The sequence below is a fragment of the Neofelis nebulosa genome, chromosome 2, assembly GCF_028018385.1.
Source record: "Neofelis nebulosa isolate mNeoNeb1 chromosome 2, mNeoNeb1.pri, whole genome shotgun sequence".
In the NCBI taxonomy this organism is placed as follows: domain Eukaryota; kingdom Metazoa; phylum Chordata; class Mammalia; order Carnivora; family Felidae; genus Neofelis; species Neofelis nebulosa.
The window spans coordinates 5405151-5414397 of record NC_080783.1 but is presented as its reverse complement, the minus strand read 5'-3'; the positions used below and the strand labels follow the sequence as shown (position 1 = coordinate 5414397).

The 9247-nt window shown below is 51.4% G+C and overlaps 1 long non-coding RNA gene across 1 annotated transcript; it reads left to right on the top strand.

Moving 5' to 3' along the window:
- The first annotated feature begins 413 nt into the window (after positions 1-413).
- Positions 414-7461, top strand: LOC131495484 (uncharacterized). The gene is made up of 2 exons (XR_009253977.1): positions 414-1385; positions 7103-7461. It is a non-coding gene; the product is annotated as an uncharacterized LOC131495484 (long non-coding RNA).
- Positions 7462-9247: the final 1786 nt, after the last annotated feature.

Genomic DNA, 9247 nt, shown 5'->3' with positions numbered 1-9247 from the left:
CTGTGCATGGAGTGTGTGGGAGGCGCCATCCAGGTAGAGACAGCTCAGGTGCACAGACCCCAGGAGGGGCGGCCGATGTGTCGGATGACCCAGGAGACCAGGGGCAAGGACGGGGGAGGAGCTCTGGGGGGCCGGGTGTGGGGGGCAGTCATGTGGGCTCTTTACATCCAGTGGAGGTCCTCAACTCTTCCTCTGGGCAAGATGGGGACACCAAAGCGTCTAGCACAGCCTCCGGTGTAAAAAGGGCTAAATATTAGTGCTTCTTATTAACATCAGCCTATTTTGTTCATTGAAGAGAAAACATCTTGGCTGATTTAAGGATACGGTCAAAAGAAAGAGAGAGTCGGAGAAGAAAACGTGTAATAAGATCCCCTCTTCCCTCTGGGAGTCGCTCTCCGAGTGGCTCCCTGGTTTTTCAGAACTCGCTCACGTCTGGAATGCGTTCCGCCTGCCCGGTCGCTTGGCTGCTTTCTGGAATCCTTGAGACTCTTCAGGAATTCCAGCGGCCTGGTAACCGTTACGCAAGACAACATTCCAGGGAGGCGAGGGAGAACAGGCACACACAGCCTCCGAGATCCTACTAGACCCCTCGGCCTCTGCTGACAGCCCGACCCAGGAGGAGGAGCTCAGGCTTGGCTCGTGTCTGAAGCAGACATCTTTGGATGTTCTCGTGCCTTCCAAAGAGCGTAGACAGGTTGCTATGCTTCACAGCACAGAGGTGGTCTCCTGACGTCCGGGCAATCCCACGGAGCGGGTCGGCCCCAGTGCAGACGTGAGGTCTTGACACGGAAGACAGCACAGCAACTTCTTGAGAAATGAGTCGTCTCCCACAGCGGAGGCTCCAGCCGGCCTCCCTGACCCCTGGGGCAGCTGTTTCCGTGGCACCCGCTGGCACTGGACACAGGGAGGGAAAGAGCCGGATTGGACTCAGAAGGATTCATCATACGCATCGGGGAAGGGAAGAGAGAGACGTAGGGGAGAGCGAGTGCGCAGGCTGCAGAGCCTTCTTGATTGTTCTTTCATCACCAGCCCTGTACTGGCACGGCGCTCTCCTTCCGCGAAGAGCGGGTAGGGTCGTCCGGACGGCACTGTGGCATCACAAAGATTCTTGCTGCGAGTGAAGTTCAGGCTCGTGCATCGAAGGGCTCCCGGGGCTCTGCGGTCAGATGGCAGTGCCGTTGGCCGTCTCTGCCGTGAGCAGCTCAGCCACAGAGCAAGGCCAGCGACGGTGGTTTCGTGCTCTGCGTTCCCGGCATCGTTAGCGTGGAGGGGGGCACGAAGTACGGCGTACCTTCTCGAGGGACCGAGAGATACGTGGACGCGGATTCATCTTCAGGAGCGAGAGTCTGAAGGAGAGAAGGACCAAGCCGACCATGGGCGTTGACGTGGGTCAGGCAGCATTACAAAAACAAAACCCCAAGCCACCGCCCGGACCTACTCTCTCAGTCAAGCAGGGCAAAGCACGGAGGAGACCATTAACCGCCCCCCCCCCCCCCGTACATTCAGAACCACTTAGAAATTTCTACTCGAAACATTACTAAAGGGAACACTTCAGCTTAGGAGAGAGAGTAGGTCTTCCCGCTGAAACATTCTTCTTCAAAATGATTATCGGTTAGCTACACCACGTTTGTTTCTATAACAGTGATAACATTTACAATATTATGATTAAAGTAATGCATGCGAACCAGAGAAAACGTGCAACATATGAGATCGTAGAAAAGGAAGCATTGAAACTGCCCTTAATGTACCACCCAGAGACCATCACTGTTAAGATTTGGGGTTGTGCCTTTTATGTTTACAGTTTGTGGTATAAGCATATATTTACGATACAAAATATAATTAGGCTAAACTGTGTATAGAGTAACCTGATTTGTTCTCACATAATATTATGCACTTCTTTCCATGTCATTGAAATTTTGTAAGCACCACTGTATGTTTTTAAATTTTTTTAGTGTTTATTTATTTTTGACAGAAAGAGAGAGAGAGACAGAGAGAGAGAGAGAGCGCATGAACAGGGGAAGGGCAGAGAGAGAAGGAGACACAGAATCCGAAGCGGGCTCCAGGCTCCGAGCTGTCGGCACAGAGCCCGACGCGGGGCTCGAACTCGTGGGTCCTGCGATCGTGACCTGAGCCAAAGTGGGACGCTTAACCGACTGATCACAGCGCTTAAAAACAATTCAACAGAGTAATGGGGCAGACAGAGACCATGGGATTGAGGAGGTTGTGCTAGGTGAGACCCTCAGAGAAGGCCTTTGAGAAAGTGAGGTCGGGCCAGAGACCCACGTGCTGGCAAAGCACCTTCACGGCAGGCCAGGCAGAGAAAATAAAGCTGATTACGGCCTGAGGAAGATGGCAGCCTGATGGATTAGAAGAACCTCAAAAAGACGAGTGTCGCTGCAGTTAAGGGAGCAAGGGAGCAGGTGGCAGGAGGCAAGGTCAAGGCTCAGGCAGCTGGGCATCGGAGGCCCAGGCTCCGATGTGGATGGTGAGTGCGACGGGCAGCCATCGGAGAGGAAGGTCAGAACATGGAGTGGCTCGGTTTATATTTAACACAATTACTGTAGCTACTAAATTAAATTGGCTGTGGGGAGCAAGAGAGTCGAAGCAGACCCCAACTCAGTCTGCAAGGACAGTGTCACCGTGATGCCCAAACCAGCTGAAAACATGGCAAGAAGGAGGAAAGACCCTACAGGCCAACCTTCCTCATGAATGCAGATGCAGAAACTCTCAACGAAATACCAGCAAGTCAAGTTCAGCAGTCCACAGAAAGGACTATTCAGCATGACCAAGTGAGCTGTATCTCAGGAATGCAAGGTTGGTTTAACGTCTGGAAATCGATGCAGGGAGGGGGCTGGAGTTCTGGACACGTCCAGATGGCAGTCAGATGGCAGTGCCGTTGGCCGTTTTCTCTGTGAAAACGCATCCTGAGATACAGCATCTCCGAGTGAAAATATAGAGAAGGGGATTTACTTGCTAAAAGTTTAGGGTTAGTGGTTCGTAAGTCACTGGGGTGACACGGCAGTCGAAGTGGTGAATCATCCCCTAGTCCCGGTACGACTCAGGCTTCTCAGGACATGTGTGTGGATGGATGCAAAAGGGAGAAAGGGCCCAGGTCCAGTTTTAGGGACTTTGTCCAGCAACCCATCCGTGTGCCCCCCAAAAAATCAGAGCTAAATTGTCCACAGTCTCTGGATCCAAGCTCTGTTTCCCTCCCACCAGAGGATTGCAAGCTACTTTGTACAAATGTGGTTTAAACTTTTAGCTGGTGCTTGTAGGAACAGACATCATCTCCTAGAGGAGATCTTGCGGTTTGAACAAATTCAACAAGCTGTAGCACGTGGGGACGTGAAGGGAAAGGAAGGAAGGACCAGAACAATGTCTAGGAGGAGGGGAGATAAGACGCGGAAGAGAGCTCTTGGTGGAGGGCGTGGGGAGAGGAGCGAACGTCTAACACAAAGTCTGTTCTCCCTTCCTGGGCCCCAGAGGGCTGGCCGTGTGAGCCTCCAGGGGTCACAGGACCGGAACCCACCAGGGAGAAGCGCCACCCCCCCCCCCAGCTGCCCACGATGTAGGTGTGGGGGAAACAGCCCCCCGCGTAGAGTGAAGACTGTGTTGTTGTCTTTCTGGACTCTTTGTGTACTTGAGACTCCCTGTGTATGCTTTGAGAACGGCAAGGAAGTGAAGCCAGCATGAAGCTCCGTCCCTCTCATCTCTGTTTCCAAGGGCCAGCGGTGGACACGCACCTGCTCAGAAGTGACTTTCAGGGAGGACGCCACTGCTGTTCATCTCGAAGAAATGGTCCCTGACCTAAGATTGTCAGTGTTCGGCTTTGAGGCCAACGAGCTGAGCCCTGTGAGCTTAAGAAGTATCTGTAAGTAATGGACTCAGAGCCTCGAGCTCACTTTGCTAGTGGGGGTTTGCATCCTGTCAGAGGATTCCAGAATGTTCCGAGGTGCTTTGAGCCGACTCCATGTTGGGTCATTTCCTTTGTGCACAGGCAGTGAGGTCACCTCTGACAAGCCTTGCTCTGTGTACTCCTGTGTTGTGGCAAAGAAAGGATCACACATCCATGTTTCAACCTGAAGGTCATCAGAGGAAAGAAATCACCAAGAGTTCGGCATGGTTTCCAGATTTCTCCACGGAGAAGAGATACGAGGCCTCGTCACCCTGGCTGCAGCCTGCCCGGCGCTTACTCTAGGAAAGTCCATCCACCTCCAGCCTTTTCCAGAGGCTGCTAGAAAATTAGCCTCTATTATATCTGTTGCAGACTCTTGACGAAAAAGATGTATCTTCCTCGTATGTCCTAGAATACTCCGCCAGGAATCCAAACTGTGAACGAATGCCATGTGAGCAAATAGATTTTCTTGTTTTCTCTCGAGAAAAGCTAAGCTGTGTAAATCTATGCTGTAGGTCTATGACCAAGTTCTCCCCCACGTCCCCCGTATCTAGAAAGGCTCATTCGGGCTTTGCCGTCCACGATGTCTGGGAAAAGAGGAAGAACCACCTTGAAGGATTTAAGATTGTACCGAGAGACCCTGCTTGACGTGGAAATACCTGTAACCTCACGACGATTTGCGAGCCGCATTCTTCCTGGCGGGTAGAGCGACTGCCTCGCCCGGTTGCTACAGAGATTAAGTAAAGTGAGGCAGGAGAAAGCGCCCGTGAGGGTGCCGTGTGTTACTCAACTGTAGGGATTGTTCTTTTCAGAGCATCAAACAAAATCCTACTTGCATGAGAACTCTTTATCCAGGCGCCGCTAATAGGCCGGATACTTTGATTTGTTGTCAGCTTTTCCAGGGACTCTGTGAGGTATCGGTCCCATTTTTTTTTTTTTTTTAAAGATAACCTCTAGCTAGGTTGTCTACAAGAGATGTTCCTAAGGGCTTAGAGTCTGGGAGACATTTTCCGCGCATATGAAGTGTCCCTAGATGAAATTCTTGGACACAAGAAGACTGTGGTGCTTGGATTTGGCGGAACGTTAACGGCACGGAAGCCAGAGTTGAGCATTCAACAGGTGCACCGGTGTTCACTGCGGTGGGAGCACGGACGGTCAGTGGGCATCCATTCCCCCGAGAAGGTGAACGCAAAGATGAGAGGGCAAGGCGAGAAAGAGGGCACGCTTCTCCGATGACCTCAGGTCCCAGGTGTCACCTCACTGGCTGGTGTTAAGGAGAGGTAGCGAGCTCAGTCTTCCCGGAGTTGTTCTCAAACCACTGGTCTGGGGATGGGAAGAGAGGCTCACGGTGGACAGAGACACAGGGAAGGGTTGAATGCGGATGCTACGGGGACACGAGACACAGGGCGACCCCAGGCTCTTCGGAGCAGCTAGAAAGAAGGGTTTCTTCTCGCATCATGGGTTCGGAACGTCCTAGGCTGGACAGCAGACACAGAGAGAAGAGAGAAAAGACAGACTGGACGTTATCGTCGAATAAAATCACCAGGATAAGGAAGCAGACAATGGAGCTTCTGGGTCTGTTGGTAGGCATGCTGTTCCTTGGGAGTTTACTTTCAGTGAGTTCCTGTGGCAGAGAGGTGGGGGACCGAGATCAAACACAAGCTGACTTGTTTTAAAATAGCCACTGGCTGTGTCTTGTGGACCCGGTGGTGTTCCAGGTGCTGTTCCAGGCGCTACAGAAAGGACATCGGGTGGGCCCAACACTCCCGTCACGTGGGCTCCTGTCAAAAGCAGAAGTCGGCACGCGAAGCAGAGGTTATGAAGCTGAAGGATGACCCTTTACCAAGGACAATCCAGATCCAAGCAGCCCAGACTACGCCCGGCCGCCACAGGGAGATGGGAAAGGGAGCCCCCGAGGACCCTCCAGGGTCCCGCCAGCTCCTCATTTTATTTATTAATTTATTTTTAAATTGTACTTACTTATTTTGAAGGAGACAGAGACAGCGCGAATTGGGGAGAGGCAGAGAGAGAGAGAGAGAGAGAGAGAGAATCCCAAGCAGGCTCCGCACTGTCAGCGCAGAGCCCGACATGGGGCTCCAACTCATGAACCGGGAGATCACGACCTGAGCTGAAATCAAGGGTCGGCCGCTTAACCGACTGAGCCACCCAGGTGCCCCTATAATATCTTAAGACAAATATTCCTTCCATTAACAGATGAATCAATAGACAAAATGTGGTCTATACGCACGATGGAATATTACTCGTCCACGAAAAGGAGAGGACCTGGGGCATCGTGGAGGAAGCTCAAAGACCAGATGCTGAATGCAAGGAGCCTGTCACCCAGGGCCACCTGTGGTGCGAGCCCATTTATAGGGAATATTTAGGATAGGCAAGTTCAAGGAGACAGGAAGTAGGTCTGAGGTTACCAGGGGTGGGGGGAGGGGGCATGGGGAGTTACCGCCAATGGGTAGAGAGTTTCAATTTAGGATGCTGAAAAAGGTTTGGGGAAAGATGTGATGATGGTCACACGACACTCCCAGCGTACTTAATGCTGCTGAATGGTGTGCTCAAAATGGTTCAGATGGAAAATTTTATACCATATGATATATAGATAGGAAGCGATTGCCATAATTGCACAAAATAATGTAATACACCCTAAGCCACTGAATCGTATGCTTTCAGTGGCTGGCTTGTATGGGATGCGACTGTCTCCATAAAGCTGTTTAAAAAATAAACAAGTATTCTTCATTGTCGTGTCCGCAGCGCGTGAATGTTACTGCTCTCGCTTTCAGTTCCTTTAAAGGGAAAATAAAGAGACGGACTAGAAAGAAGAGCTTGGTGTCCCCAGTGGCCCCCCAAGGACCCGTCTCCACCCCACCACGCCCTCCCTCTCCTGGGATACATCTCCAGCGCCCTCCCAGGCGGGGACCCTCCGGCCGTCCTGCTCAGCATCCCGGGGAGGGACCCGTGGCAAGTGCCGGCCGGTGGACACGCTGAGCCACAGCAGCCCGCGGGGCAAGGCGAGTGTGGAAACACCATTGCTTTTGAAAGTCGGTCCCGCGGAGTGGACACAGCTGTGCGCATTCTTCCTGGCTCTTGCCTTTCAAAGCTGATCTACAAACGTCCAGCCTGTCGATGCGAGGCGGGTCTCTTTAATTAATGACGTGCAACTTCGTTCTGATTTGTTCTGTGTTTGTTCACTTCCAGGGTGCCACTCGGGCCTCCTAAGTGAAGAAACTATGAAGGAACAGCTCAGGTTGCATAACGGGGGCCCCCAGGCGCGTGTGACCAAGCTGCTGCTTCCGGCTTGTACCTTTCGCCTCTTTGCAAAGCCACCCGGGAGTCAGCGGAAACGTGTGTGGTGGGCAAGGGAAGGGAAGAAGTGTGCTCCGAGGACAGGAGAGCGATCTAGCCAGTGCCCGTGCATCTGTCAAGCCAAATGTGGTCATTTGGGGGAAAATCAGCTTCTGAAGATGAGGTTTACAGCAGGAATGACCTTCTACAACTTTGCGTATCGTGTCTCCCCCTCCTCCAAAAAATTAATAAGACCAGCAGAGTCGCTTTTTTTTGTTTTTGGTTTGCTTTTATTATTTTTTTATTATTTTAATTTATTCATTCAAATTCAAGTTAGTTCACATACAGTGTAGTGTTGGTTTCAGGAGCAGAACCCAGTGATTCATCGTACGGCACCCAATGCTCATCCCAATAAGTGCCCTCCTTCATGCCCATCCCCCATTTAGCCCTTCCCCCCACTGCCTCCCCTCCCCTCAGCAACCCTCGGTTTGTTCTCTGTATTTAAGAGTCTCCACCAGGCACCTGGGTGGCTCAGTTGCTGAAGTGTGGACTTTTTTTTTTTTTTTAACGTTTTTTATTTATTTTTTGAGACAGAGAGAGACAGAGCATGAACGGGGGAGGGGCAGAGAGAGAGGGAGACACAGAATCGGAAACAGGCTCCGAGCCATCAGCCCAGAGCCTGACGCGGGGCTCGAACTCACGGACCGCGAGATCGTGACCTGGCTGAAGTCGGACGCTTAACCGACTGTGCCACCCAGGCGCCCCGTGGACTTTTTTTTTAATGTTTATTTATTTTTGAGAGAGAGAGAGACAGAGCGTGAGTAGGGGAGGGGCAGAGAGAGAGAAAGACATGGAATCCGAAGCAGGCTCCTGGAGCCTGAGCCATCAGCAGAGAGCCCGACGTGGGGCTCAAACCCATGAACTGCGAGATCATGACCTGAGCTGAAGTCAGATGCTTAACCGACTGAGCCACCCAGGCGCCCCTAAGTGTCGACTCTTGATTTCGGCTCAGGTCATGATCTCACAGTTCATGAGACTGAGCCCTGCAGTCTGGCTGTGCCCTCATAGCACAGAGCCTGCTTGGGATTCTCTCTCCCTCTCTCTCTGCCCCTCCCCCAACCCCGTGCTCTCTTTCTAAATAAAATAAATAAATAAAGAGTCTCTTATGGTTTGCCTCCTTCTCTGTTTTTGTCTTATTTTTCCTTCCCTTCCCCTATGTTCATCTGTTTTATTTCTTCAATTTCACGTATGAATGAAATCATGTATTTGTGTTTCTCTGACTGACTTATTTCGCTTCGCATAATACCCTCTGGTTCCAACCACGTAGTTGCAAATGGCAAGATTTTATTCTTTTTGATCGCTGAGTAATATTCCATTGTGCATATAAACCACGTCTTCTTTATCCATTCATCCATCAGTGGACATTTGGGCTCTTTCCATACTTTGGCTGTTGTTGATAACGCTGCTGTAAACATCGGGAATCACTTCTTATTAAGATATTTGTAACTTACTCTGAGATGCTCATTCTAGGGACAAACATTCATTTCTGAAGAACTTCCAATTCTGACACCTACATCTCCAACACAATGCTCCGGAAGACACACACACACACACACACTCACGGGTACATGCAGATGTAGTATGTTCCAATTTCTTCTTTAGTGGTGGGAGACACAACCCTGTGACTGCATATCTGGGTTGAGCCGAGCACCAGAGACTGGACCGCACCTCAGGCCTCAGCAGAGATGTGCGGCTGATTATGGAAAACTTGTCCTGGGGCAGCAAACGATTGGTCTGGAACTGGGGGGACTCCAGGGGCAGAGCCAGCATCTGGACCGGGAAAGGATTGTCATCCGGGACCAGAGATGGAGCCATGGCTGAGGCAAGACCAGGAAGGCAAAGTAGGAGAGCTGGGGTGTTGGGGGCTTGGCTGTCCATATAAGAAAGGCTTAGTGGTTAATCCTTAGTCTTCTTTCCAACTGTCCCCCTCTTACATGCACGCCCCAGCAGCCACCTGAGGATCGTCGGGGACCCTGTCCTCACTCCCTCAAGCCTTTC